This window comes from Balaenoptera borealis, assembly GCF_965194805.1.
Source record: "Balaenoptera borealis genome assembly, contig: HAP1_SCAFFOLD_687, whole genome shotgun sequence".
NCBI lineage: Eukaryota > Metazoa > Chordata > Mammalia > Artiodactyla > Balaenopteridae > Balaenoptera > Balaenoptera borealis.
In genome coordinates this window covers 294,603-321,384 of record NW_028123512.1, presented here as the reverse complement: position 1 = coordinate 321,384, position 26,782 = coordinate 294,603, and positions in this window count along the sequence as shown.

Genomic DNA, 26,782 nt, shown 5'->3' with positions numbered 1-26,782 from the left:
GGCCATCGAAGCACCCGGCTTACCTAGAGAAAACTCATTTTCTTCCCAGAGCCATGCCTACAGTGGCTAGTGGCCTGTCAACAGCAGTCAATTTCAAGAAGCTTCAAGGCAGCATGAATGGAGTTTTCAAAATGGGAAAGCAAGGCTAGTTCCATCAGGCCCCCGTTTCCACGGGCACACGCAGCATACATCCCTGTGCTTTCTAACAAGTCCAAACAGACACACGTTACCCAGTGGTTCCTTCTCTGAATCAACTCCTCGAAGCAGGGTGTTCTGCAAACAGCGAACTGCCTCAACCAAGGAACGCCCAAGCTAAGCCTCCCGGCCCATGGCTCTTCAACAGCCTGCAGTGTTACACGAGGAACTGGGCTTTAGTTGCAGTCGGAACGCAAGCCGACATTCTCCTGGAGGCAGGGTGACTTCAGGCAGGGTGTCCCAGATCGAATGCGAAGCCGACGGTTATTCTCAGTGCAGCTCAGATTAAGGCAATGAGTCACACTTGCACGGTATGTTGGACCTTCTAGAAAGGTGTTCGTCGACCTGTGGGAGTGTTGAGGAAATCAAGCTGTCCCAAGAAAGAGTGCAGTCTTTTGCCCTACACTCAGCATACACAGTGTGGCTCCGAAGGGCTACAGGCCTGGATGTGGCTTAGCAGGCCCATGGGGGCCTGAGGGTACTCAGTGTCCTTGCAGGGAATAGGGTGCCCACGCGGGGTTCCTAGATGTCCTGCAAAGCGTACTGACGTTAAAACAATGCAGAGCAGCGGCTACGGCCTCATGCAAAATGCTGCACGCGTCCGCTTCTGTATGGCAATTCAGGGCCTTACCTTGAGGCACGTACTCTCGCTGAGTGTCCCTTTACCGACACAGGATGGTAGGATGCTGACTTTCTCCTCGAGCAGAGTGACTTGAGGTAGAAGGTCCTCGAAAACTCCTAAGCGGAGTGTTTTCTCTTGGCAGCTCAAACGGGGGCCATGACGAACACTTCCATGGCACGTCGCACTGGCTAGATATGTGGTCCTGAGGCTGTTCCAGTGCTCTGGAAATGTAGCTCTCTTTAAGAAACGAGCAGTGTGTTGCCCTTCACTCGGCATACACAGAGGGCCTCCGAGGTACCGACCTCTGGGCCTCGATGTTGCCTAGCAGGCCCACAGGGGTCTGGAGGTACTCACTGATCTTGGAGGGAAAATGATGCACACCCGAGGGGCCTAGGAGTCCTGAAAAGGGTACTTCCTTTAAAATAAAGCAGAACAGGGGCTTCCCTGGTGGCACAGTGGTTGAGAATCTGCCTGCCAACGCAGGGTACACGGGTTCGAGCCCTGGTCTGGGAGGATCCCACAGGCCGTGGAGCAATAGGGCCCGTGAGCCACAACTACTGAGCCTGCGCCTCTGGAGCCTGTGCTCCGCAACAAGAGAGGCCGCAATAGTGAGAGGCCTACGCACCGCAATGAAGAGTGGCCCCTACTTACCGCAATTGGAGAGAGCCCTAGCACAAAAACGAAGACCCAACATAGCAATCAATCAATCAATCAATAAGTCTTAAGAAAACAATAAAAAATAAAAAAAATAAAATAAAGCAGAACAGCGACTAAGACCTCATGGAAAGAGCTGCAAACCTCCCTTTCGGCGCGGCTACACAGGGACTTACCTCGAGGCCAGTACTCACGTTGAGTTTCCCTTTAGCTCTAGAGCGTGGCAGGATGAGCTCCACCCCGGCCATCGAAGCACCCGGCTTACCTAGAGAAAACTCATTTTCTTCCCAGAGCCATGCCTACAGTGGCTAGTGGCCTGTCAACAGCAGTCAATTTCAAGAAGCTTCAAGGCAGCATGAATGGAGCTTTCAAAATGGGAAAGCAATGCTAGTTCCATCAGGCCCCCGTTTCCACTGGCACACGCAGCATACATCCCTGTGCTTTCTAACAAGTCCAAAGAGACACAGGTTACCCAGTGGTTCCTTCCCTGAATCAACTCCTCGAAGCATGGTGTTCTGCAAACAGCGAACTGCCTCAACCAAGGAACGCCCCAGCTTAGCTTCCGGGCCCGTGGCTCTTCAAAACCCTGCAGTGTTACACGAGGAACTGGGCTTTAGTTGCAGTCGGAACGCAAGCCGACATTCTCCTGGAGGCAGGGTGACTTCAGGCAGGGGGTCCCAGATCAAATGCGAAGCCGATGGTTGTTCTCAGTGCAGCTCAGACTAGGGCAATGAGTCACACTTGCACGGTATGTTGGACCTGCTAGAAAGGTGTTCGTCGACCTGTGGGAGTGTTGAGGAAATCAAGCTGTCCCAAGAAAGAGTGCAGTCTGTTGCCCTACACTCGGCATACACAAAGTGGCTCCGAAGGGCTACAGGCCTGGATGTGGCTTAGCAGGCCCATGGAGACCTGAGGGTACTCAGTGTTCTTGCAGGGTATACGGTGCCTACGCGGGGTTCCTAGATGTCCTGCAAAGCGTACTGACGTTAAAACAATGCAGAGCAGCGGCTACGGCCTCATGGAAAATGCTGCACGCCTCCACTTCTGTATGGCAATTCAGGGCCTTACCTCGAGACAACTGCTCATGCTGAGTGTCCCGTTAGCGACACAGCATGGTAGGATGCTGACTTTCTCCTCGAGCAGAGTGACTTCAGGTACGAGGTCCTCGAAAACTCCTAAGCAGAGTGTTTTCTCATGGCAGCTCAGACGGGGGCCATGACGAACACTTCCATGGCACGTCGCACTGGCTAGATATGTGGTCCTGAGGCTGTTCCAGTGCTCTGGAAATGTAGCTCTCTTTAAGAAACGAGCAGTGTGTTGCCCTTCACTCGGCATACACAGAGGGCCTCCGAGAGACCGACCTTTGGGCCTCGATGTTGCCTAGCAGGCCCACAGGGGTCTGGAGGTACTCACTGATCTTGGAGGGAAAATGATGCACACCCGAGGGGCCTAGGAGTCCTGAAAAGGGTACTTCCTTTAAAATAAAGCAGAACAGGGGCTTCCCTGGTGGCGCAGTGGTTGAGAATCTGCCTGCCAACGCAGGGTACACAGGTTCGAGCCCTGGTTTGGGAGGATCCCACAGGCCGCGGAGCAAGAGGGCCTGTGAGCCACAACTACTGAGCCTGCGCCTCTGGAGCCTGTGCTCCGCAACAAGAGAGGCCGCGATAGTGAGAGGCCTACGCACCGCAATGAAGAGTGGCCCCTACTTACCGCAATTGGAGAGAGCCCTAGCACAAAAACGAAGACCCAACATAGCAATCAATCAATCAATCAATAAGTCTTAAGAAAACAATAAAAAATAAAAAAAATAAAGCAGAACAGCGACTAAGACCTCATGGAAAGAGCTGCATACCTCCCTTTCGGCGCGGCTACACAGGGACTTACCTCGAGGCCAGTACTCACGTTGAGTTTCCCTTTAGCTCTAGAGCGTGGCAGGATGAGCTCCAGCCCGGCCATCGAAGCACCCGGCTTAACTAGAGAAAACTCATTTTCTTCCCAGAGCCATGCCTACAGTGGCTAGTGGCCTGTCAACAGCAGTCAATTTCAAGAAGCTTCAAGGCAGCATGAATGGAGCTTTCAAAATGGGAAAGCAAGGCTAGTTCCATCAGGCCCTCATTTCCACAGGCACACGCAGCATACATCCCTGTGCTTTCTAACAAGTCCAAACAGACACAGGTTACCCAGTGGTTCCTTCCCTGAATCAACTCCTCGAAGCAGGGTGTTCTGCAAACAGCGAACTGCCTCAACCAAGGAACGCCCCAGCTTAGCTTCCGGGCCCGTGGCTCTTCAAAACGCTGCAGTGTTACACGAGGAACTGGGCTTTAGTTGCAGTCGGAACGCAAGCCGACATTCTCCTGGAGGCAGGGTGACTTCAGGCAGGGGGTCCCAGATCGAATGCGAAGCCGACGGTTATTCTCAGTGCAGCTCAGACTAGGACCATGAGTCACACTTGCACGGTATGTTGGACCTGCTAGAAAGGTGTTCGTCGACCTGTGGGATTGTTGAGGAAATCAAGCTGTCCCAAGAAAGAGTGCAGTCTGTTGCCCTACACTCGGCATACACAGAGTGGCTCCGAAGGGCTACAGGCCTGGATGCGGCTTAGCAAGCCCATGGAGGCCTGAGGGTACTCAGTGTTCTTGCAGGGTATACGGTGCCTACGCGGGGTTCCTAGATGTCCTGCAAAGCGTACTGACGTTAAAACAATGCACAGCAGCGGCTATGGCCTCCTGGACACTGCTGCATGCCTCCGCTTCTTCATGGCAATTCAGGGCCTTACCTCGAGACAACTGCTCATGCTGAGTGTCCTGTTAGTGACACAGCATGGTAGGATGCTGACTTTCTCCTCGAGCAGAGTGACTTCAGGTACGAGGTCCTCGAAGAATCCTAAGCAGAGTGTTTTCTCATGGCAGCTCAGACGGGGGCCATGACGAACACTTCCATGGCACGTCACACTGGCTAGAATTGTGGTCCTGAGGCTGTTCCAGTGCTCTGGAAATGTAGCTCTCCTTAAGGAACGAGCAGTGTGTTGCCCTTCACTCGGCATACACAGAGGGCCTCCGAAGGCCCGACCTTTGGGCCTCGATGTTGCTCAGCAGGCCCACAGGGGTCTGGAGGTACTCACTGATCTTGGAGGGAAAATGATGCACACCCGAGGGGCCTAGGAGTCCTGAAAAGGGTACTTCCTTTAAAATAAAGCAGAACAGGGGCTTCCCTGGTGGCGCAGTGGTTGAGAATCTGCCTGCCAATGCAGGGTACACGGGTTCGAGCCCTGGTCTGGGAGGATCCCACAGGCCGCAGAGCAACAGGGCCCGTGAGCCAAAACTACTGAGCCTGCGCCTCTGGAGCCTGTGCTCCGCAACAAGAGAGGCCGCGATAGTGAGAGGCCTACGCACCGCAATGAAGAGTGGCCCCTACTTACCGCAATTGGAGAGAGCCCTAGCACAAAAACGAAGACCCAACATAGCAATCAATCAATCAATGAATAAATCTCAAAAAAACAATAAAAAATAAAAAAATAAAATAAAATAAAGCAGAACAGTGACTAAGACCTCATGGAAAGAGCTGCATGCCTCCCTTTCTGCGCGGCTACTCAGGGACTTACCTCGAGGCCAGTACTCACGTTGAGTTTCTCTTTAGCTCTAGAGCGTGGCAGGATGAGCTCCACCCAGGCCATCGAAGCACCAGGCTTACCTAGAGAAAACTCATTTTCTTCCCAGAGCCATGCCTACAGTGGCTAGTGGCCTGTCAACAGCAGTCAATTTCAAGAAGCTTCAAGGCAGCATGAATGGAGCTTTCAAAATGGGAAAGCAAGGCTAGTTCCATCAGGTCCCCATTTCCACGGGCACACGCAGCATACATCCATGTGCTTTCTAACAAGTCCAAACAGACACAGGTTACCCAGTGGTTCCTTCCCTGAATCAACTCCTCGAAGCAGGGTGTTCTGCAAACAGCAAACTGCCTCAACCAAGGAACGCCCCAGATAAGCCTCCCGGCCCATGGCTCTTCAAAAGCCTGCAGGGTTACACGAGGAACTGGGCTTCAGTTGCAGTCGGAACGCAAGCCGACATTCTCCTGGAGGCAGGGTGACTTCAGGCAGGGTGTCCCAGATCGAATGCGAAGCCGACGGTTATTCTCAGTACATCTCAGATTAAGGCAATGAGTCACACTTGCACGGTATGTTGGACCTGCTAGAAAGGTGTTCGTCGACCTGTGGGAGTGTTGAGGAAATCAAGCTGTCCCAAGAAAGAGTGCAGTCTGTTGCCCTACACTCGGCATACACAGAGTGGCTCCGAAGGGCTACGGGCCTGGATGTGGCTTAGCAGGCCCATGGGGGCCTGAGGGTACTCAGTGTCCTTGCAGGGAATAGGGTGCCCACGCGGGGTTCCTAGATGTCCTGCAAAGCGTACTGACGTTAAAACAATGCAGAGCAGCGGCTACGACCTCATGGAAAATGCTGCACGCCTCCGCTTCTGTATGGCAATTCAGGGCCTTACCTCGAGACAACTGCTCATGCTGAGTGTCCCGTTAGCGACACAGCATGGTAGGATGCTGACTTTCTCCTCGAGCAGAGTGACTTCAGGTACGAGGTCCTTGAAAACTCCTAAGCAGAGTGTTTTCTCATGGCAGCTCAGACGGGGGCCATGACGAACACTTCCATGGCACGTCGCACTGGCTAGATATGTGGTCCTGAGGCTGTTCCAGTGCTCTGGAAATGTAGCTCTCTTTAAGAAACGAGCAGTGTGTTGCCCTTCACTCGGCATACACAGAGGGCCTCCGAGAGACCGACCTTTGGGCCTCGATGTTTCCTAGCAGGCCCACAGGGGTCTGGAGGTACTCACTGATCTTGGAGGGAAAATGATGCACACCCGAGGGGCCTAGGAGTCCTGAAAAGGGTACTTCCTTTAAAATAAAGCAGAACAGGGGCTTCCCTGGTGGCGCAGTGGTTGAGAATCTGCCTGCCAACGCAGGGTACACAGGTTCGAGCCCTGGTTTGGGAGGATCCCACAGGCCGCGGAGCAACAGGGCCCGTGAGCCACAACTACTGAGCCTGTGCCTCTGGAGCCTGTGCTCCGCAACAAGAGAGGCCGCGATAGTGAGAGGCCTACGCACCGCAATGAAGAGTGGCCCCTACTTACCGCAATTGGAGAGAGCCCTAGCACAAAAACGAAGACCCAACATAGCAATCAATCAATCAATCAATAAGTCTTAAGAAAACAATAAAAAATAAAAAAAATAAAGCAGAACAGCGACTAAGACCTCATGGAAAGAGCTGCATACCTCCCTTTCGGCGCGGCTACACAGGGACTTACCTCGAGGCCAGTACTCACGTTGAGTTTCCCTTTAGCTCTAGAGCGTGGCAGGATGAGCTCCAGCCCGGCCATCGAAGCACCCGGCTTAACTAGAGAAAACTCATTTTCTTCCCAGAGCCATGCCTACAGTGGCTAGTGGCCTGTCAACAGCAGTCAATTTCAAGAAGCTTCAAGGCAGCATGAATGGAGTTTTCAAAATGGGAAAGCAAGGCTAGTTCCATCAGGCCCCCGTTTCCACGGGCACACGCAGCATACATCCCTGTGCTTTCTAACAAGTCCAAACAGACACACGTTACCCAGTGGTTCCTTCCCTGAATCAACTCCTCGAAGCAGGGTGTTCTGCAAACAGCAAACTGCCTCAACCAAGGAACGCCCCAGCTAAGCTGCAGGGCCCATGGCTCTTCAACAGCCTGCAGTGTTACACGAGGAACTGGGCTTTAGTTGCAGTCGGAACGCAAGCCGACATTCTCCTGGAGGCAGGGTGACTTCAGGCAGGGTGTCCCAGATCGAATGCGAAGCCGACGGTTATTCTCAGTGTAGCTCAGATTAAGGCAATGAGTCACACTTGCACGGTATGTTGGACCTTCTAGAAAGGTGTTCGTCGACCTGTGGGAGTGTTGAGGAAATCAAGCTGTCCCAAGAAAGAGTGCAGTCTTTTGCCCTACACTCAGCATACACAGTGTGGCTCCGAAGGGCTACAGGCCTGGATGTGGCTTAGCAGGCCCATGGGGGCCTGAGGGTACTCAGTGTCCTTGCAGGGAATAGGGTGCCCACGCGGGGTTCCTAGATGTCCTGCAAAGCGTACTGACGTTAAAACAATGCAGAGCAGCGGCTACGGCCTCATGCAAAATGCTGCACGCGTCCGCTTCTGTATGGCAATTCAGGGCCTTACCTTGAGGCACGTACTCTCGCTGAGTGTCCCTTTACCGACACAGGATGGTAGGATGCTGACTTTCTCCTCGAGCAGAGTGACTTGAGGTACAAGGTCCTCGAAAACTCCTAAGCGGAGTGTTTTCTCTTGGCAGCTCAAACGGGGGCCATGACGAACACTTCCATGGCACGTCGCACTGGCTAGATATGTGGTCCTGAGGCTGTTCCAGTGCTCTGGAAATGTAGCTCTCTTTAAGAAACGAGCAGTGTGTTGCCCTTCACTCGGCATACACAGAGGGCCTCCGAGGTACCGACCTCTGGGCCTCGATGTTGCCTAGCAGGCCCACAGGGGTCTGGAGGTACTCACTGATCTTGGAGGGAAAATGATGCACACCCGAGGGGCCTAGGAGTCCTGAAAAGGGTACTTCCTTTAAAATAAAGCAGAACAGGGGCTTCCCTGGTGGCACAGTGGTTGAGAATCTGCCTGCCAACGCAGGGTACACGGGTTCGAGCCCTGGTCTGGGAGGATCCCACAGGCCGTGGAGCAATAGGGCCCGTGAGCCACAACTACTGAGCCTGCGCCTCTGGAGCCTGTGCTCCGCAACAAGAGAGGCCGCAATAGTGAGAGGCCTACGCACCGCAATGAAGAGTGGCCCCTACTTACCGCAATTGGAGAGAGCCCTAGCACAAAAACGAAGACCCAACATAGCAATCAATCAATCAATCAATAAGTCTTAAGAAAACAATAAAAAATAAAAAAAATAAAATAAAGCAGAACAGCGACTAAGACCTCATGGAAAGAGCTGCAAACCTCCCTTTCGGCGCGGCTACACAGGGACTTACCTCGAGGCCAGTACTCACGTTGAGTTTCCCTTTAGCTCTAGAGCGTGGCAGGATGAGCTCCACCCCGGCCATCGAAGCACCCGGCTTACCTAGAGAAAACTCATTTTCTTCCCAGAGCCATGCCTACAGTGGCTAGTGGCCTGTCAACAGCAGTCAATTTCAAGAAGCTTCAAGGCAGCATGAATGGAGCTTTCAAAATGGGAAAGCAATGCTAGTTCCATCAGGCCCCCGTTTCCACTGGCACACGCAGCATACATCCCTGTGCTTTCTAACAAGTCCAAAGAGACACAGGTTACCCAGTGGTTCCTTCCCTGAATCAACTCCTCGAAGCATGGTGTTCTGCAAACAGCGAACTGCCTCAACCAAGGAACGCCCCAGCTTAGCTTCCGGGCCCGTGGCTCTTCAAAACCCTGCAGTGTTACACGAGGAACTGGGCTTTAGTTGCAGTCGGAACGCAAGCCGACATTCTCCTGGAGGCAGGGTGACTTCAGGCAGGGGGTCCCAGATCAAATGCGAAGCCGATGGTTGTTCTCAGTGCAGCTCAGACTAGGGCAATGAGTCACACTTGCACGGTATGTTGGACCTGCTAGAAAGGTGTTCGTCGACCTGTGGGAGTGTTGAGGAAATCAAGCTGTCCCAAGAAAGAGTGCAGTCTGTTGCCCTACACTCGGCATACACAAAGTGGCTCCGAAGGGCTACAGGCCTGGATGTGGCTTAGCAGGCCCATGGAGACCTGAGGGTACTCAGTGTTCTTGCAGGGTATACGGTGCCTACGCGGGGTTCCTAGATGTCCTGCAAAGCGTACTGACGTTAAAACAATGCAGAGCAGCGGCTACGGCCTCATGGAAAATGCTGCACGCCTCCACTTCTGTATGGCAATTCAGGGCCTTACCTCGAGACAACTGCTCATGCTGAGTGTCCCGTTAGCGACACAGCATGGTAGGATGCTGACTTTCTCCTCGAGCAGAGTGACTTCAGGTACGAGGTCCTCGAAAACTCCTAAGCAGAGTGTTTTCTCATGGCAGCTCAGACGGGGGCCATGACGAACACTTCCATGGCACGTCGCACTGGCTAGATATGTGGTCCTGAGGCTGTTCCAGTGCTCTGGAAATGTAGCTCTCTTTAAGAAACGAGCAGTGTGTTGCCCTTCACTCGGCATACACAGAGGGCCTCCGAGAGACCGACCTTTGGGCCTCGATGTTGCCTAGCAGGCCCACAGGGGTCTGGAGGTACTCACTGATCTTGGAGGGAAAATGATGCACACCCGAGGGGCCTAGGAGTCCTGAAAAGGGTACTTCCTTTAAAATAAAGCAGAACAGGGGCTTCCCTGGTGGCGCAGTGGTTGAGAATCTGCCTGCCAACGCAGGGTACACAGGTTCGAGCCCTGGTTTGGGAGGATCCCACAGGCCGCGGAGCAAGAGGGCCTGTGAGCCACAACTACTGAGCCTGCGCCTCTGGAGCCTGTGCTCCGCAACAAGAGAGGCCGCGATAGTGAGAGGCCTACGCACCGCAATGAAGAGTGGCCCCTACTTACCGCAATTGGAGAGAGCCCTAGCACAAAAACGAAGACCCAACATAGCAATCAATCAATCAATCAATAAGTCTTAAGAAAACAATAAAAAATAAAAAAAATAAAGCAGAACAGCGACTAAGACCTCATGGAAAGAGCTGCATACCTCCCTTTCGGCGCGGCTACACAGGGACTTACCTCGAGGCCAGTACTCACGTTGAGTTTCCCTTTAGCTCTAGAGCGTGGCAGGATGAGCTCCAGCCCGGCCATCGAAGCACCCGGCTTAACTAGAGAAAACTCATTTTCTTCCCAGAGCCATGCCTACAGTGGCTAGTGGCCTGTCAACAGCAGTCAATTTCAAGAAGCTTCAAGGCAGCATGAATGGAGCTTTCAAAATGGGAAAGCAAGGCTAGTTCCATCAGGCCCTCATTTCCACAGGCACACGCAGCATACATCCCTGTGCTTTCTAACAAGTCCAAACAGACACAGGTTACCCAGTGGTTCCTTCCCTGAATCAACTCCTCGAAGCAGGGTGTTCTGCAAACAGCGAACTGCCTCAACCAAGGAACGCCCCAGCTTAGCTTCCGGGCCCGTGGCTCTTCAAAACGCTGCAGTGTTACACGAGGAACTGGGCTTTAGTTGCAGTCGGAACGCAAGCCGACATTCTCCTGGAGGCAGGGTGACTTCAGGCAGGGGGTCCCAGATCGAATGCGAAGCCGACGGTTATTCTCAGTGCAGCTCAGACTAGGACCATGAGTCACACTTGCACGGTATGTTGGACCTGCTAGAAAGGTGTTCGTCGACCTGTGGGATTGTTGAGGAAATCAAGCTGTCCCAAGAAAGAGTGCAGTCTGTTGCCCTACACTCGGCATACACAGAGTGGCTCCGAAGGGCTACAGGCCTGGATGCGGCTTAGCAAGCCCATGGAGGCCTGAGGGTACTCAGTGTTCTTGCAGGGTATACGGTGCCTACGCGGGGTTCCTAGATGTCCTGCAAAGCGTACTGACGTTAAAACAATGCACAGCAGCGGCTATGGCCTCCTGGACACTGCTGCATGCCTCCGCTTCTTCATGGCAATTCAGGGCCTTACCTCGAGACAACTGCTCATGCTGAGTGTCCTGTTAGTGACACAGCATGGTAGGATGCTGACTTTCTCCTCGAGCAGAGTGACTTCAGGTACGAGGTCCTCGAAGAATCCTAAGCAGAGTGTTTTCTCATGGCAGCTCAGACGGGGGCCATGACGAACACTTCCATGGCACGTCACACTGGCTAGAATTGTGGTCCTGAGGCTGTTCCAGTGCTCTGGAAATGTAGCTCTCCTTAAGGAACGAGCAGTGTGTTGCCCTTCACTCGGCATACACAGAGGGCCTCCGAAGGCCCGACCTTTGGGCCTCGATGTTGCTCAGCAGGCCCACAGGGGTCTGGAGGTACTCACTGATCTTGGAGGGAAAATGATGCACACCCGAGGGGCCTAGGAGTCCTGAAAAGGGTACTTCCTTTAAAATAAAGCAGAACAGGGGCTTCCCTGGTGGCGCAGTGGTTGAGAATCTGCCTGCCAATGCAGGGTACACGGGTTCGAGCCCTGGTCTGGGAGGATCCCACAGGCCGCAGAGCAACAGGGCCCGTGAGCCAAAACTACTGAGCCTGCGCCTCTGGAGCCTGTGCTCCGCAACAAGAGAGGCCGCGATAGTGAGAGGCCTACGCACCGCAATGAAGAGTGGCCCCTACTTACCGCAATTGGAGAGAGCCCTAGCACAAAAACGAAGACCCAACATAGCAATCAATCAATCAATGAATAAATCTCAAAAAAACAATAAAAAATAAAAAAATAAAATAAAATAAAGCAGAACAGTGACTAAGACCTCATGGAAAGAGCTGCATGCCTCCCTTTCTGCGCGGCTACTCAGGGACTTACCTCGAGGCCAGTACTCACGTTGAGTTTCTCTTTAGCTCTAGAGCGTGGCAGGATGAGCTCCACCCAGGCCATCGAAGCACCAGGCTTACCTAGAGAAAACTCATTTTCTTCCCAGAGCCATGCCTACAGTGGCTAGTGGCCTGTCAACAGCAGTCAATTTCAAGAAGCTTCAAGGCAGCATGAATGGAGCTTTCAAAATGGGAAAGCAAGGCTAGTTCCATCAGGTCCCCATTTCCACGGGCACACGCAGCATACATCCATGTGCTTTCTAACAAGTCCAAACAGACACAGGTTACCCAGTGGTTCCTTCCCTGAATCAACTCCTCGAAGCAGGGTGTTCTGCAAACAGCAAACTGCCTCAACCAAGGAACGCCCCAGATAAGCCTCCCGGCCCATGGCTCTTCAAAAGCCTGCAGGGTTACACGAGGAACTGGGCTTCAGTTGCAGTCGGAACGCAAGCCGACATTCTCCTGGAGGCAGGGTGACTTCAGGCAGGGTGTCCCAGATCGAATGCGAAGCCGACGGTTATTCTCAGTACATCTCAGATTAAGGCAATGAGTCACACTTGCACGGTATGTTGGACCTGCTAGAAAGGTGTTCGTCGACCTGTGGGAGTGTTGAGGAAATCAAGCTGTCCCAAGAAAGAGTGCAGTCTGTTGCCCTACACTCGGCATACACAGAGTGGCTCCGAAGGGCTACGGGCCTGGATGTGGCTTAGCAGGCCCATGGGGGCCTGAGGGTACTCAGTGTCCTTGCAGGGAATAGGGTGCCCACGCGGGGTTCCTAGATGTCCTGCAAAGCGTACTGACGTTAAAACAATGCAGAGCAGCGGCTACGACCTCATGGAAAATGCTGCACGCCTCCGCTTCTGTATGGCAATTCAGGGCCTTACCTCGAGACAACTGCTCATGCTGAGTGTCCCGTTAGCGACACAGCATGGTAGGATGCTGACTTTCTCCTCGAGCAGAGTGACTTCAGGTACGAGGTCCTTGAAAACTCCTAAGCAGAGTGTTTTCTCATGGCAGCTCAGACGGGGGCCATGACGAACACTTCCATGGCACGTCGCACTGGCTAGATATGTGGTCCTGAGGCTGTTCCAGTGCTCTGGAAATGTAGCTCTCTTTAAGAAACGAGCAGTGTGTTGCCCTTCACTCGGCATACACAGAGGGCCTCCGAGAGACCGACCTTTGGGCCTCGATGTTGCCTAGCAGGCCCACAGGGGTCTGGAGGTACTCACTGATCTTGGAGGGAAAATGATGCACACCCGAGGGGCCTAGGAGTCCTGAAAAGGGTACTTCCTTTAAAATAAAGCAGAACAGGGGCTTCCCTGGTGGCGCAGTGGTTGAGAATCTGCCTGCCAACGCAGGGTACACAGGTTCGAGCCCTGGTTTGGGAGGATCCCACAGGCCGCGGAGCAACAGGGCCCGTGAGCCACAACTACTGAGCCTGTGCCTCTGGAGCCTGTGCTCCGCAACAAGAGAGGCCGCGATAGTGAGAGGCCTACGCACCGCAATGAAGAGTGGCCCCTACTTACCGCAATTGGAGAGAGCCCTAGCACAAAAACGAAGACCCAACATAGCAATCAATCAATCAATCAATAAGTCTTAAGAAAACAATAAAAAATAAAAAAAATAAAGCAGAACAGCGACTAAGACCTCATGGAAAGAGCTGCATACCTCCCTTTCGGCGCGGCTACACAGGGACTTACCTCGAGGCCAGTACTCACGTTGAGTTTCCCTTTAGCTCTAGAGCGTGGCAGGATGAGCTCCAGCCCGGCCATCGAAGCACCCGGCTTAACTAGAGAAAACTCATTTTCTTCCCAGAGCCATGCCTACAGTGGCTAGTGGCCTGTCAACAGCAGTCAATTTCAAGAAGCTTCAAGGCAGCATGAATGGAGTTTTCAAAATGGGAAAGCAAGGCTAGTTCCATCAGGCCCCCGTTTCCACGGGCACACGCAGCATACATCCCTGTGCTTTCTAACAAGTCCAAACAGACACACGTTACCCAGTGGTTCCTTCCCTGAATCAACTCCTCGAAGCAGGGTGTTCTGCAAACAGCAAACTGCCTCAACCAAGGAACGCCCCAGCTAAGCTGCAGGGCCCATGGCTCTTCAACAGCCTGCAGTGTTACACGAGGAACTGGGCTTTAGTTGCAGTCGGAACGCAAGCCGACATTCTCCTGGAGGCAGGGTGACTTCAGGCAGGGTGTCCCAGATCGAATGCGAAGCCGACGGTTATTCTCAGTGTAGCTCAGATTAAGGCAATGAGTCACACTTGCACGGTATGTTGGACCTTCTAGAAAGGTGTTCGTCGACCTGTGGGAGTGTTGAGGAAATCAAGCTGTCCCAAGAAAGAGTGCAGTCTTTTGCCCTACACTCAGCATACACAGTGTGGCTCCGAAGGGCTACAGGCCTGGATGTGGCTTAGCAGGCCCATGGGGGCCTGAGGGTACTCAGTGTCCTTGCAGGGAATAGGGTGCCCACGCGGGGTTCCTAGATGTCCTGCAAAGCGTACTGACGTTAAAACAATGCAGAGCAGCGGCTACGGCCTCATGCAAAATGCTGCACGCGTCCGCTTCTGTATGGCAATTCAGGGCCTTACCTTGAGGCACGTACTCTCGCTGAGTGTCCCTTTACCGACACAGGATGGTAGGATGCTGACTTTCTCCTCGAGCAGAGTGACTTGAGGTACAAGGTCCTCGAAAACTCCTAAGCGGAGTGTTTTCTCTTGGCAGCTCAAACGGGGGCCATGACGAACACTTCCATGGCACGTCGCACTGGCTAGATATGTGGTCCTGAGGCTGTTCCAGTGCTCTGGAAATGTAGCTCTCTTTAAGAAACGAGCAGTGTGTTGCCCTTCACTCGGCATACACAGAGGGCCTCCGAGGTACCGACCTCTGGGCCTCGATGTTGCCTAGCAGGCCCACAGGGGTCTGGAGGTACTCACTGATCTTGGAGGGAAAATGATGCACACCCGAGGGGCCTAGGAGTCCTGAAAAGGGTACTTCCTTTAAAATAAAGCAGAACAGGGGCTTCCCTGGTGGCACAGTGGTTGAGAATCTGCCTGCCAACGCAGGGTACACGGGTTCGAGCCCTGGTCTGGGAGGATCCCACAGGCCGTGGAGCAATAGGGCCCGTGAGCCACAACTACTGAGCCTGCGCCTCTGGAGCCTGTGCTCCGCAACAAGAGAGGCCGCAATAGTGAGAGGCCTACGCACCGCAATGAAGAGTGGCCCCTACTTACCGCAATTGGAGAGAGCCCTAGCACAAAAACGAAGACCCAACATAGCAATCAATCAATCAATCAATAAGTCTTAAGAAAACAATAAAAAATAAAAAAAATAAAATAAAGCAGAACAGCGACTAAGACCTCATGGAAAGAGCTGCAAACCTCCCTTTCGGCGCGGCTACACAGGGACTTACCTCGAGGCCAGTACTCACGTTGAGTTTCCCTTTAGCTCTAGAGCGTGGCAGGATGAGCTCCACCCCGGCCATCGAAGCACCCGGCTTACCTAGAGAAAACTCATTTTCTTCCCAGAGCCATGCCTACAGTGGCTAGTGGCCTGTCAACAGCAGTCAATTTCAAGAAGCTTCAAGGCAGCATGAATGGAGCTTTCAAAATGGGAAAGCAATGCTAGTTCCATCAGGCCCCCGTTTCCACTGGCACACGCAGCATACATCCCTGTGCTTTCTAACAAGTCCAAAGAGACACAGGTTACCCAGTGGTTCCTTCCCTGAATCAACTCCTCGAAGCATGGTGTTCTGCAAACAGCGAACTGCCTCAACCAAGGAACGCCCCAGCTTAGCTTCCGGGCCCGTGGCTCTTCAAAACCCTGCAGTGTTACACGAGGAACTGGGCTTTAGTTGCAGTCGGAACGCAAGCCGACATTCTCCTGGAGGCAGGGTGACTTCAGGCAGGGGGTCCCAGATCAAATGCGAAGCCGATGGTTGTTCTCAGTGCAGCTCAGACTAGGGCAATGAGTCACACTTGCACGGTATGTTGGACCTGCTAGAAAGGTGTTCGTCGACCTGTGGGAGTGTTGAGGAAATCAAGCTGTCCCAAGAAAGAGTGCAGTCTGTTGCCCTACACTCGGCATACACAAAGTGGCTCCGAAGGGCTACAGGCCTGGATGTGGCTTAGCAGGCCCATGGAGACCTGAGGGTACTCAGTGTTCTTGCAGGGTATACGGTGCCTACGCGGGGTTCCTAGATGTCCTGCAAAGCGTACTGACGTTAAAACAATGCAGAGCAGCGGCTACGGCCTCATGGAAAATGCTGCTCGCCTCCACTTCTGTATGGCAATTCAGGGCCTTACCTCGAGACAACTGCTCATGCTGAGTGTCCCGTTAGCGACACAGCATGGTAGGATGCTGACTTTCTCCTCGAGCAGAGTGACTTCAGGTACGAGGTCCTCGAAAACTCCTAAGCAGAGTGTTTTCTCATGGCAGCTCAGACGGGGGCCATGACGAACACTTCCATGGCACGTCGCACTGGCTAGATATGTGGTCCTGAGGCTGTTCCAGTGCTCTGGAAATGTAGCTCTCTTTAAGAAACGAGCAGTGTGTTCCCCTTCACTCGGCATACACAGAGGGCCTCTGAGAGACCGACCTTTGGGCCTCGATGTTGCCTAGCAGGCCCACAGGGGTCTGGAGGTACTCACTGATGTTGGAGGGAAAATGATGCACACCCGAGGGGCCTAGGAGTCCTGAAAAGGGTACTTCCTTTAAAATAAAGCAGAACAGGGGCTTCCCTGGTGGCGCAGTGGTTGAGAATCTGCCTGCCAACGCAGGGTACACAGGTTCGAGCCCTGGTTTGGGAGGATCCCACAGGCTGCGGAGCATCAGGGCCCGTGAGCCACAACTACTGAGCCTGCGCCTCTGGAGCCTGTGCTCCGCAACAAGAGAGGCCGCGATAGTGAGAGGCCTACGCACCGCAATGAAGAGTGGCCCCTACTTACCGCAATTGGAGAGAGCCCTAGCACAAAAACAAAGACCCAACATAGCAATCAATCAATCAATCAATAAATCTAAAAAAAACAATAAAAAATGAAAAAAATAAAATAAAATAAAGCAAAACAGCGACTAAGACTTCATGGAAAGAGCTGCATGCCTCCCTTTCTGCGCGGCTACACAGGGACTTACCTCGAGGCCAGTACTCACGTTGAGTTTCCCTTTAGGTCTAGAGCGTGGCAGGATGAGCTCCACCCCAGCCATCGAAGCACCTGGCTTACCTAGAGAAAACTCATTTGCTTCCTAGAGCCATGCCTACAGTGGCTAGTGGCCTGTCAACAGCAGTCAATTTCAAGTAGCTTCAAGGCAGCATGAACGGAGCTTTCAAAATGGGAAAGCAAGGCTACTTCCATCAGGCCCCCATTTCCACGGGCACACGCAGTATACATCCCTGTGCTTTCTAACAAGTCCAAAGAGACACAGGTTACCCAGTGGTTCCTTCCCTGAATCAACTCCTCGAATCAGGGTGTTCTGCAAACAGCAAACTGCCTCAACCAAGGAACGCACCAGCTAAGCCCCCGGGTCCGTGGCTCTTCAAAAGCCTGCAGGGTTACACGAGGAACTGGGCTTTAGTTGCAGTCGGAACGCAAGCCGACATTCTCCTGGAGGCAGGGTGACTTCAGTCAGGGGGTCCCAGATCGAATGCGAAGGCGAGGGTTATTCTCAGTGCAGCTTAGACTAGGGCAATGAGTCACACTTGCACGGTATTTTGGACCTGCTAGAAAGGTGTTCGTCGACCTGTGGGAGTGTTGAGGAAATCACGCTCTCCCAAGAAAGAGTGCAGTCTGTTGCCCTACACTCGGCATACACAGAGTGGCTCCGAAGGGCTACGGGCCTGGATGTGGCTTAGAAGGCCCATGGGGGCCTGAGGGTACTCAGTGTTCTTACAGGGAATAGGGTGCCCACGCGGGGTTCCTAGATGTCCTGCAAAGCGTACTGACGTTAAAACAATGCAGAGCAGCGGCTACGGCCTCCTGGAAACTGCTGCACGCCTCCGCTTCTGCATGGCAATTCAGGGCCTTACCTCGAGACAACTGCTCACGCTGAGTGTCCCGTTAGCGACACAGCATGGTAGGATGCTGACTTTCTCCTCGAGCAGAGTGACTTCAGGTATGAGGTCCTCAAAGAATCCTAAGCAGAGTGTTTTCTCATAGCAGCTAAGACGGGGGCCATGACAAACACTTCCATGGCATGCCGCACTGGCTAGAAATGTGGTCCTGAGGCTGTTCCAGTGCTCTGGAAATGTAGCTCTCCTTAAGGAACGAGCAGTGTGTTACCCATCACTCGGCATACAGAGAGGGCCTCCGAGGGACCGACCTTTGGGCCTCGATGTTGCTCAGCAGGCCCACAGGGGTCTGGAGGTACTCACTGATCTTGGAGGGAAAATGATGCACACCCGAGGGGCCTAGGAGTCCTGAAAAGGGTCCTTCCTTTAAAATAAAGTAGAACAGGGGCTTCCCTGGTGGCGCATTGGTTCAGAATCTGCCTGCCAACGCAGGGTACATGGGTTCGAGCCCTGGTCTGGGAGGATCCCACAGGCCGCGGAGCAACTGGGCGCGTGAGCCACAACTACGGAGCCTGCGCCGCTGGAGCCTGTGCTCCGCAACAAGAGAGGCCGCGATAGTGAGAGGCCTACGCACCGCGATGAAGAATGGTCCCCACTTACCGCAACTGGAGAGGGCCCTAGCAAAGAAACGAAGACCCAACATAGCAATCAATCAATCAATAAATAAATCTCAAAAAAACAATAAAAAATAAAAAAATAAAATAAAATAAAGCAGAACAGCGACTAAGACCTCATGGAAAGAGCTGCATGCCTCCCTTTCTGCGCGGCTACTCAGGGACTTACCTCGAGGCCAGTACTCACGTTGAGTTTCCCTATAGCTCTAGAGCGTGGCAGGATGAGCTTCACCCCGGCCATGGAAGCACCCGGCTTACCTAGAGAAAACTCATTTTCTTCTTAGAGACATGCCTACAGTGGCTAGTGGCCTATCAACAGCAGTCAATTTCAAGTAGCTTCAAGGCAGCATGAATGGAGCTTTCAAATTGGGAAAGCATGTCTTCCCTGGTGGTGCAGTGGTTGAGAATCTGCCTGCCAATGCAGGGAACACGGGTTCGAGCCCTGGTCTTGGAAGATCCCACATGCCGCGGAACAACTAGACCCGTGAGCCACAACTACTAAGCCTGCGCATCCGGAGCCTGTGCTCCGAAACAAGAGAGGCCGCCATAGTGAGAGGCCCGCAAACTGCGATGAAGAGTGGCCCCCGCTTGCCGCAACTAGAGAAAGTCCCCGCAAAGAAACGAAGACCCAACACAGCCATAAATAAATAAATAAATAACTTAGGATTTCTTTAAAAAAAAAAAATGGGAAAGCAAGGCTAGTTCCATCAGGCCCCCATTTACACGGGCACACGCAGCATACATCCCTGTGCTTTCTAACAAGTCCAAAGAGACACAGGTTACCCAGTGGTTCCTTCCTTAAATCAACTCCTCGAAGCAGGGTATTCTGCAAACAGCAAACTGCCTCAACCAAGGAATGCCCCAGCTAAGCCTCCGGGCCCGTGGCTCTTCAACAGCCTGCAGTGTTACACGAGGACCTGGGCATAAGTTGAATTCGGAACGCAAGCCGACATTCTCCTGGAGGCAGGGTGACTTCAGGCAGGGGGTGCCAGATTGAATGCGAAGCCGAGGGTTATTCTCAGTGCAGCTCAGACTACGGCAATGAGTCACACTTGCACGGTATGTTGGACCTCCTAGAAAGGTGTTCGTCGACCTGTGGGAGTGTTGAGGAAATCAAGCTGTCCCAAGAAAGAATGCAGACTGTTGCCCTACACTCGGCATACCCAGAGTGGTTCCAAAGGGCTACGGACCTGGATGTAGCTTAGCAGGCCCATGGAGGCCGGAGGGTACTCAGTGTTCTTGCAGGGAATAGGGTGCCCACGCGGGGTTCCTAGATGTCCTGCAAAGCGTACTGACGTTAAAACAATGCAGAGCAGCGGCTACGGCCTCATGGAAAATGCTGCACGCCTCCGCTTCTGCATGGCAATTCAGGGCCTTACCTCGAGACAACTGCTCACGCTGAGTGTCCCGTTAGCGACACAGCATGGTAGGATGCTGACTTTCTCCTCGAGCAGAGAGACTTCAGGTACGAGGTCCTCGAAGAATCCTAAGCAGAGTGTTTTCTCATGGCAGCTCAGACGGGGGCCATGACGAACAGTTCCATGGCACGTCGCACTGGTTAGAAATGTGGTCCTGAGGCTGTTCCAGTGCTCAGGAAATGTAGCTCTCCTTAAGGAACGAGCAGTGTGTTGCCCATCACTCGGCATACACAGAGGGCCTCCGAAGGCCCGACCGTTGGGCCTCGATGTTGCTCAGCAGGACCACAGGTGTCTGGAGGTACTCACTGATCTTGGAGAGAAAATGATGCACACCCAAGGGGCCTAGCAGTCCTGAAAAGGGTACTTCCTTTAAAATAAAGCAGAACAGGGGCTTCCCTGGTGGCGCAGTGGTTGAGAATCTGCCTGCCAACGCAGGGTACACGGGTTCGAGCCCTTGTCTGGGAGGATCCCACAGGCCGTGGAGCAACTGGGCCCGTGAGCCACAACTAGTGAGCCTGCGCCGCTGGAGCCTGTGCTCCGCAACAAGAGAGGCCGCGATAATGAGAGGCCTATGCACCGCGATGAAGAGCTGCCCCTACTTACCGCAATTGGAGAGAGCCCTAGCACAGAAACGAAGACCCAACATAGCAATCAATCAATCAATCAATAAGTCTTAAGAAAACAATAAAAAATAAAAAAATAAAATAAAATAAAGCAGAACAGCGACTAAGACCTCATGGAAAGAGCTGCATGCCTCCCTTTCTGCGCGGCTACTCAGGGACGTACCTCGAGGCCAGTACTCACGTTGAGTTTCCCTTTAGCTCTAGAGCGTGGCAAGATGAGCTCTACCACAGCCATCGAAGCACCCGGCTTACCTAGAGAAAATTCATTTTCTTCCCAGAGCCATGCCTACAGTGGCTAGTGGCCTGTCAACAGCAGTGAATTTCAAGAAGCTTCAAGGCAGCATGAATGGAGCTTTCAAAATGGGAAAGCAAGGCTAGTTCCATCAGGCCACCATTTCCACGGGCACACGCAGTATACATCCCTGTGCTTTCTAACAAGTCCAAAGAGACACAGGTTACCCAGTGGTTCCTTCCTTGAATCAACTCCTCGAATCAGGGTGTTCTGCAAACAGCAAACTGCCTCAACCAAGGAACGCCCCAGCTAAGCCTCCGGGCCCGTGGCTCTTCAACAGCCTGCAGTGTTACACGAGGAACTGGGCTTCAGTTGCAGTCGGAACGCAAGCCGACATTCTCCTGGAGGCAGGGTGACTTCAGGCAGGGGGACCCAGATTGAATGCGAAGCCGAGGGTTATTCTCAGTGCAGCTCAGACTAGGGCAATGAGTCACACTTGCACGGTATGTTGGACCTGCTGGAAAGGTGTTCGTCGACCAGTGGGAGTGTTGACGAAATCGAGCTGTCCCAAGAAAGAGTGCAGTCTGTTGCCCTACACTCGGCATACACAGAGTGGCTCCGAAGGGCTACGGGCCTGGATGTGGCTTAGCAGGCCCATGGGGGCCTGAGGGTACTCAGTGTTCTTGCAGGGAATAGGGTGCCCACGCGAGGCTCCTAGATGTCCTGCAAAGCGTACTGACGTTAAAACAATGCACAGCACCGGCTACGGCCTCCTGGACACTGCTGCACGCCTCCACTTCTGCATGGGAAATCAGGGACTTACCTCGAGACAACTGCTCACGCTGAGTGTCCCGTTAGCGACACAGCATGGTAGGATGCTGACTTTCTCCTCGAGCAGAGTGACTTCAGGTACGAGGTCCTGGAAGAATCCTAAGCAGAGTGTTTTCTCATGGCAGCTCAGACGGGGGCCATGACGAACACTTCTATGGCACGTCGCACTGGCTAGAAATGTGGTCCTGAGGCTGTTCCAGTGCTCTGGAAATGTAGCTCTCTTTAAGAAACGAGCAGTGTGTTGCCCATCACACGGCATACACAGAGGGCCTCAGAGGGACCGACCTTTGGGCCTCGATGTTGCTTAGCAGGCCTGCAGGGGTCTGGAGGTACTCACTGATCTTGGAGGGAAAATGATGCACACCCTAGGGGCCTACGAATCCTGAAAAGGGTACTTCCATTAAAATTAAGCAGAACAGGGGCTTCCCTGGTGGCGCCAGTGGTTGAGAATCTGTCTACCAACACAGGGTACACGGATTCGAGCCCTGTTATGGGAGGATCCCACAGGCCGTGGAGCAACTGGGCCCGTGAGCCACAACTACTGAGCCTGCGCCTCTGGAACCTGTGCTCCGCAACAAGAGAGGCCGCGATAATGAGAGGCCTATGCACCGCGATGAAGAGCTGCCCCTACTTACCGCAATTGGAGAGAGCCCTAGCACAGAAACGAAGACCCAACATAGCAATCAATCAATCAATCAATAAGTCTTAAGAAAACAATAAAAAATAAAAAAATAAAACAAAATAAAGCAGAACAGCGACTAAGACCTCATGGAAAGAGCTGCATGCCTCCCTTTCTGCGCGGCTACTCAGGGACGTACCTCGAGGCCAGTACTCACGTTGAGTTTCCCTTTAGCTCTAGAGCGTGGCAAGATGAGCTCCACCACAGCCATCGAAGCACCCGGCTTACCTAGAGAAAATTCATTTTCTTCCCAGAGCCATGCCTACAGTGGCTAGTGGCCTGTCAACAGCAGTCAATTTCAAGAAGCTTCAAGGCAGCATGAATGGAGCTTTCAAAATGGGAAAGCAAGGCTAGTTCCATCAGGCCACCACTTCCACGGGCACACGCAGCTTACATCCCTGTGCTTTCTAACAAGTCCAAAGAGACACAGGTTACCCAGTGGTTCCTTCCTTGAATCAACTCCTCGAATCAGGGTGTTCTGTAAACAGCAAACTGCCTCAACCAAGGAACGCCCCAGCTAAGCCTCCGGGCCCGTGGCTCTTCAACAGCCTGCAGTGTTACACGAGGAACTGGGCTTCAGCTGCAGTCGGAACGCAAGCCGACATTCTCCTGGAGGCAGGGTGACTTCAGGCAGGGGGACCCAGATTGAATGCGAAGCCGAGGGTTATTCTCAGTGCAGCTCAGACTAGGGCAATGAGTCACACTTGCACGGTATGTTGGACCTGCTGGAAAGGTGTTCGTCGACCAGTGGGAGTGTTGACGAAATCGAGCTGTCCCAAGAAAGAGTGCAGTCTGTTGCCCTACACTCGGCATACACAGAGTGGCTCCGAAGGGCTACGGGCCTGGATGTGGCTTAGCAGGCCCTTGGGGGCCTGAGGGTACTCAGTGTTCTTGCAGGGAATAGGGTGCCCACGCGAGGCTCCTAGATGTCCTGCAAAGCGTACTGACGTTAAAACAATGCACAGCACCGGCTACGGCCTCCTGGACACTGCTGCACGCCTCCACTTCTGCATGGTAAATCAGGGACTTACCTCGAGACAACTGCTCACGCTGAGTGTCCCGTTAGCGACACAGCATGGTAGGATGCTGACTTTCTCCTCGAGCAGAGTGACTTCAGGTACGAGGTCCTCGAAGAATCCTAAGCAGAGAGTTTTCTCATGGCAGCTCAGACGGGGGCCGTGATGAACACTTCCATGGCACGTCGCACTGGCTACAAATGTGGTCCTGAGGCTGTTCCAGTGCTCTGGAAATGTAGCTCTCTTTAAGAAACGAGCAGTGTGTTGCCCATCACTCGGCATACACAGAGAGGGCCTCCGAGGGACCGCCCCTTGGTCCTCGATGTTGCTCAGCAGGCCCACAGGGGTCTGGAGGTTCTCACTGATCTTGGAGGGAAAATGATGCACACCCAAGGGGCCTAGCAGTCCTGAAAAGGGTACTTCCTTTAAAATAAAGCAGAACAGGGGCTTCCCTGGTGGCGCAGTGGTTGAGAATCTGTCTGCTAACGCAGGGTACACGGGTTCGAGCCCTGGTCTGGGAGGATCCAACAGGCCGCGGAGCAACTGGGCTCGTGAGCCACAACTACTGAGCCTGCGCCTCTGGAGCCTATGCTCTGCGACAAGAGAGGCTGCGATAATGTTAGGCCTATGCACCGCGATAAAGAGAGGCCCCGACTTACCGCAATTGGAGAGAGCCCTAGCACAGAAACGAAGACCCAACATAGCAATCCATCAATCAATCAATAAGTCTTAGACAAACAATAAAAAATAAAAAAATAAAATAAAATAAAGCAGAACAGTGACTAAGACCACATGGAAAGAGCTGCATGCCTCCCTTTCTGCGCGGCTACTCAGGGACTTACCTCGAGGCCAGTACTCACGTTGAGTTTCCCTTTAGCTCTAGAGCGTGGCAGGATGAGCTCCACCCCAGCCACAGAAGAACCCGGCTTACCTAGAGAAAACTCATTTTCTTCCCAGAGCCATGCCTACAGTGGCTAGTGGCCTGTCACCAGCAGTCAATTTCAAGAAGCTTCAAGGCAGCATGAATGGAGCTTTCAAAATGGCAAAGCAAGGCTAGTTCCATCAGGCCCCCATTTCCACGGGCACACGCAGCATAAATCCCTGTGCTTTCTAACAAGTCCAAAGAGACACTGGTTACCCAGTGGTTCCTTCCCTGAATCAACTCCTCGAAGCAGGGTGTTCAGCAAACAGCAAACTGCCGAAACCAAGGAAATCCCCAGCTAGGCTTCCAGGCCCGTGGCCCTTCAAAAGCCTGCAGTGTTACACGAGGAACTGGGCTTTAGTTGCAGTCGGAACGCAAGCCGACATTTTCCTGGAGGCAGGGTGACTTCAGGCAGGGGGTCCCAGATTGAATGCGAAGCCGAGGGTTATTCTCAGTACAGCTCAGACTAGGGCAATGAGTCACACTTGCACGGTATGTTAGACCTGCTAGAAAGGTGTTCGTCGACCAGTGGGAGTGTTGAGGAAATCGAGCTGTCCCGAGAAAGAGTGCAGTCTGTTGCCCTACACTCGGCATACACAGAGTGGCTCCGAAGGGCTACGGGCCTGGATGTGGCTTAGCAGGCCCATGGGGGCCTGAGGGTACTCAGTGTTCTTGCAGGGAATAGGGTGCCCAGGTGGGGTTCCTAGATGTCCTGCAAAGCGTACTGACGTTAAAACAATGCAGAGCACCGGCTACGGCCTCCTGGACACTGCTGCACGCCTCCGCTTCTGCACGGCAAATCAGGGCCTTGCCTCGAGACAACTGCTCACGCTGAGTGTCCCGTTAGCGACACAGCATGGTAGGATGCTGACTTTCTCCTCGAGCAGAGTGACTTCAGGTACGAGGTCCTCGAAGAATCCTAAGCAGAGAGTTTTCTCATGGCAGCTCAGACGGGGGCCGTGATGAACACTTCCATGGCACGTCGCACTGGCTACAAATGTGGTCCTGAGGCTGTTCCAGTGCTCTGGAAATGTAGCTCTCTTTAAGAAACGAGCAGTGTGTTGCCCATCACTCGGCATACACAGAGGGGGCCTCCGAGGGACCGACCCTTGGTCCTCGATGTTGCTCAGCAGGCCCACAGGGGTCTGAAGGTTCTCACTGATCTTGGAGGGAAAATGATGCACACCCAAGGGGCCTAGCAGTCCTGAAAAGGGTACTTCCTTTAAAATAAAGCAGAACAGGGGCTTCCCTGGTGGCGCAGTGGTTGAGAATCTGTCTGCCAACGCAGGGTACACGGGTTCGAGCCCTGGTCTGGCAGGATCCCACAGGCCGTGGAGCAACTGGGCCCGTGAGCCACAACTAGTGAGCCTGCGCCGCTGGAGCCTGTGCTCCGCAACAAGAGAGGCCACGATAATGAGAGGCCTATGCACCGCGATGAAGAGTGGCCCCTACTTACCGCAATTGGAGAGAGCCCTAGCACAGAAACGAAGACCCAACATAGCAATCAATCAATGAATCAATCAATAAGTCTTAAAAAAACAATAAAAAATAAAAAAATAATAATAATAAAGCAGAACAGCGACTAAGACCTCATGGAAAGAGCTGCATGCCTCCCTTTCTGCACGGCTACTCAGGGACTTACCTCGAGGCCAGTACTCACGTTCTGTTTCCCTTTAGCTCTAGAGCGTGGCAGGATGAGCTCCACTCTAGCCATCGAAGAACCCGGCTTACCTGGGGAAAACTCATTTTCTTCCCAAAGCCATGCCTACAGTGGCTAGTGGCCTGTCAACAGCAGTCAATTTCAAGAAGCTTCAAGGCAGCATGAATGGAGCTTTCAAAATGGGAAAGCAAGGCTAGTTCCATCAGGCCCCCGTTTCCACTGGCACACGCAGCATACATCCCTGTGCTTTCTAACAAGTCCAAACAGACACAGGTTACCCAGTGGTTCCTTCCCTGAATCAACTCCTCGAAGCAGGGTGTTCAGCAAACAGCAAACTGCCGAAACCAAGGAAATCCCCAGCTAGGCCTCCAGGCCCGTGGCCCTTCAAAAGCCTGCAGTGTTACACGAGGAACTGGGCTTTAGTTGCAGTCGGAACGCAAGCCGACATTTTCCTGGAGGCAGGGTGACTTCAGGCAGGGGGTCCCAGATTGAATGCGAAGCCGAGGGTTATTCTCAGTACAGCTCAGACTAGGGCAATGAGTCACACTTGCACGGTATGTTAGACCTGCTAGAAAGGTGTTCGTCGACCAGTGGGAGTGTTGAGGAAATCGAGCTGTCCCGAGAAAGAGTGCAGTCTGTTGCCCTACACTCGGCATACACAGAGTGGCTCCGAAGGGCTACGGGCCTGGATGTGGCTTAGCAGGCCCATGGGGGCCTGAGGGTACTCAGTGTTCTTGCAGGGAATAGGGTGCCCAGGTGGGGTTCCTAGATGTCCTGCAAAGCGTACTGACGTTAA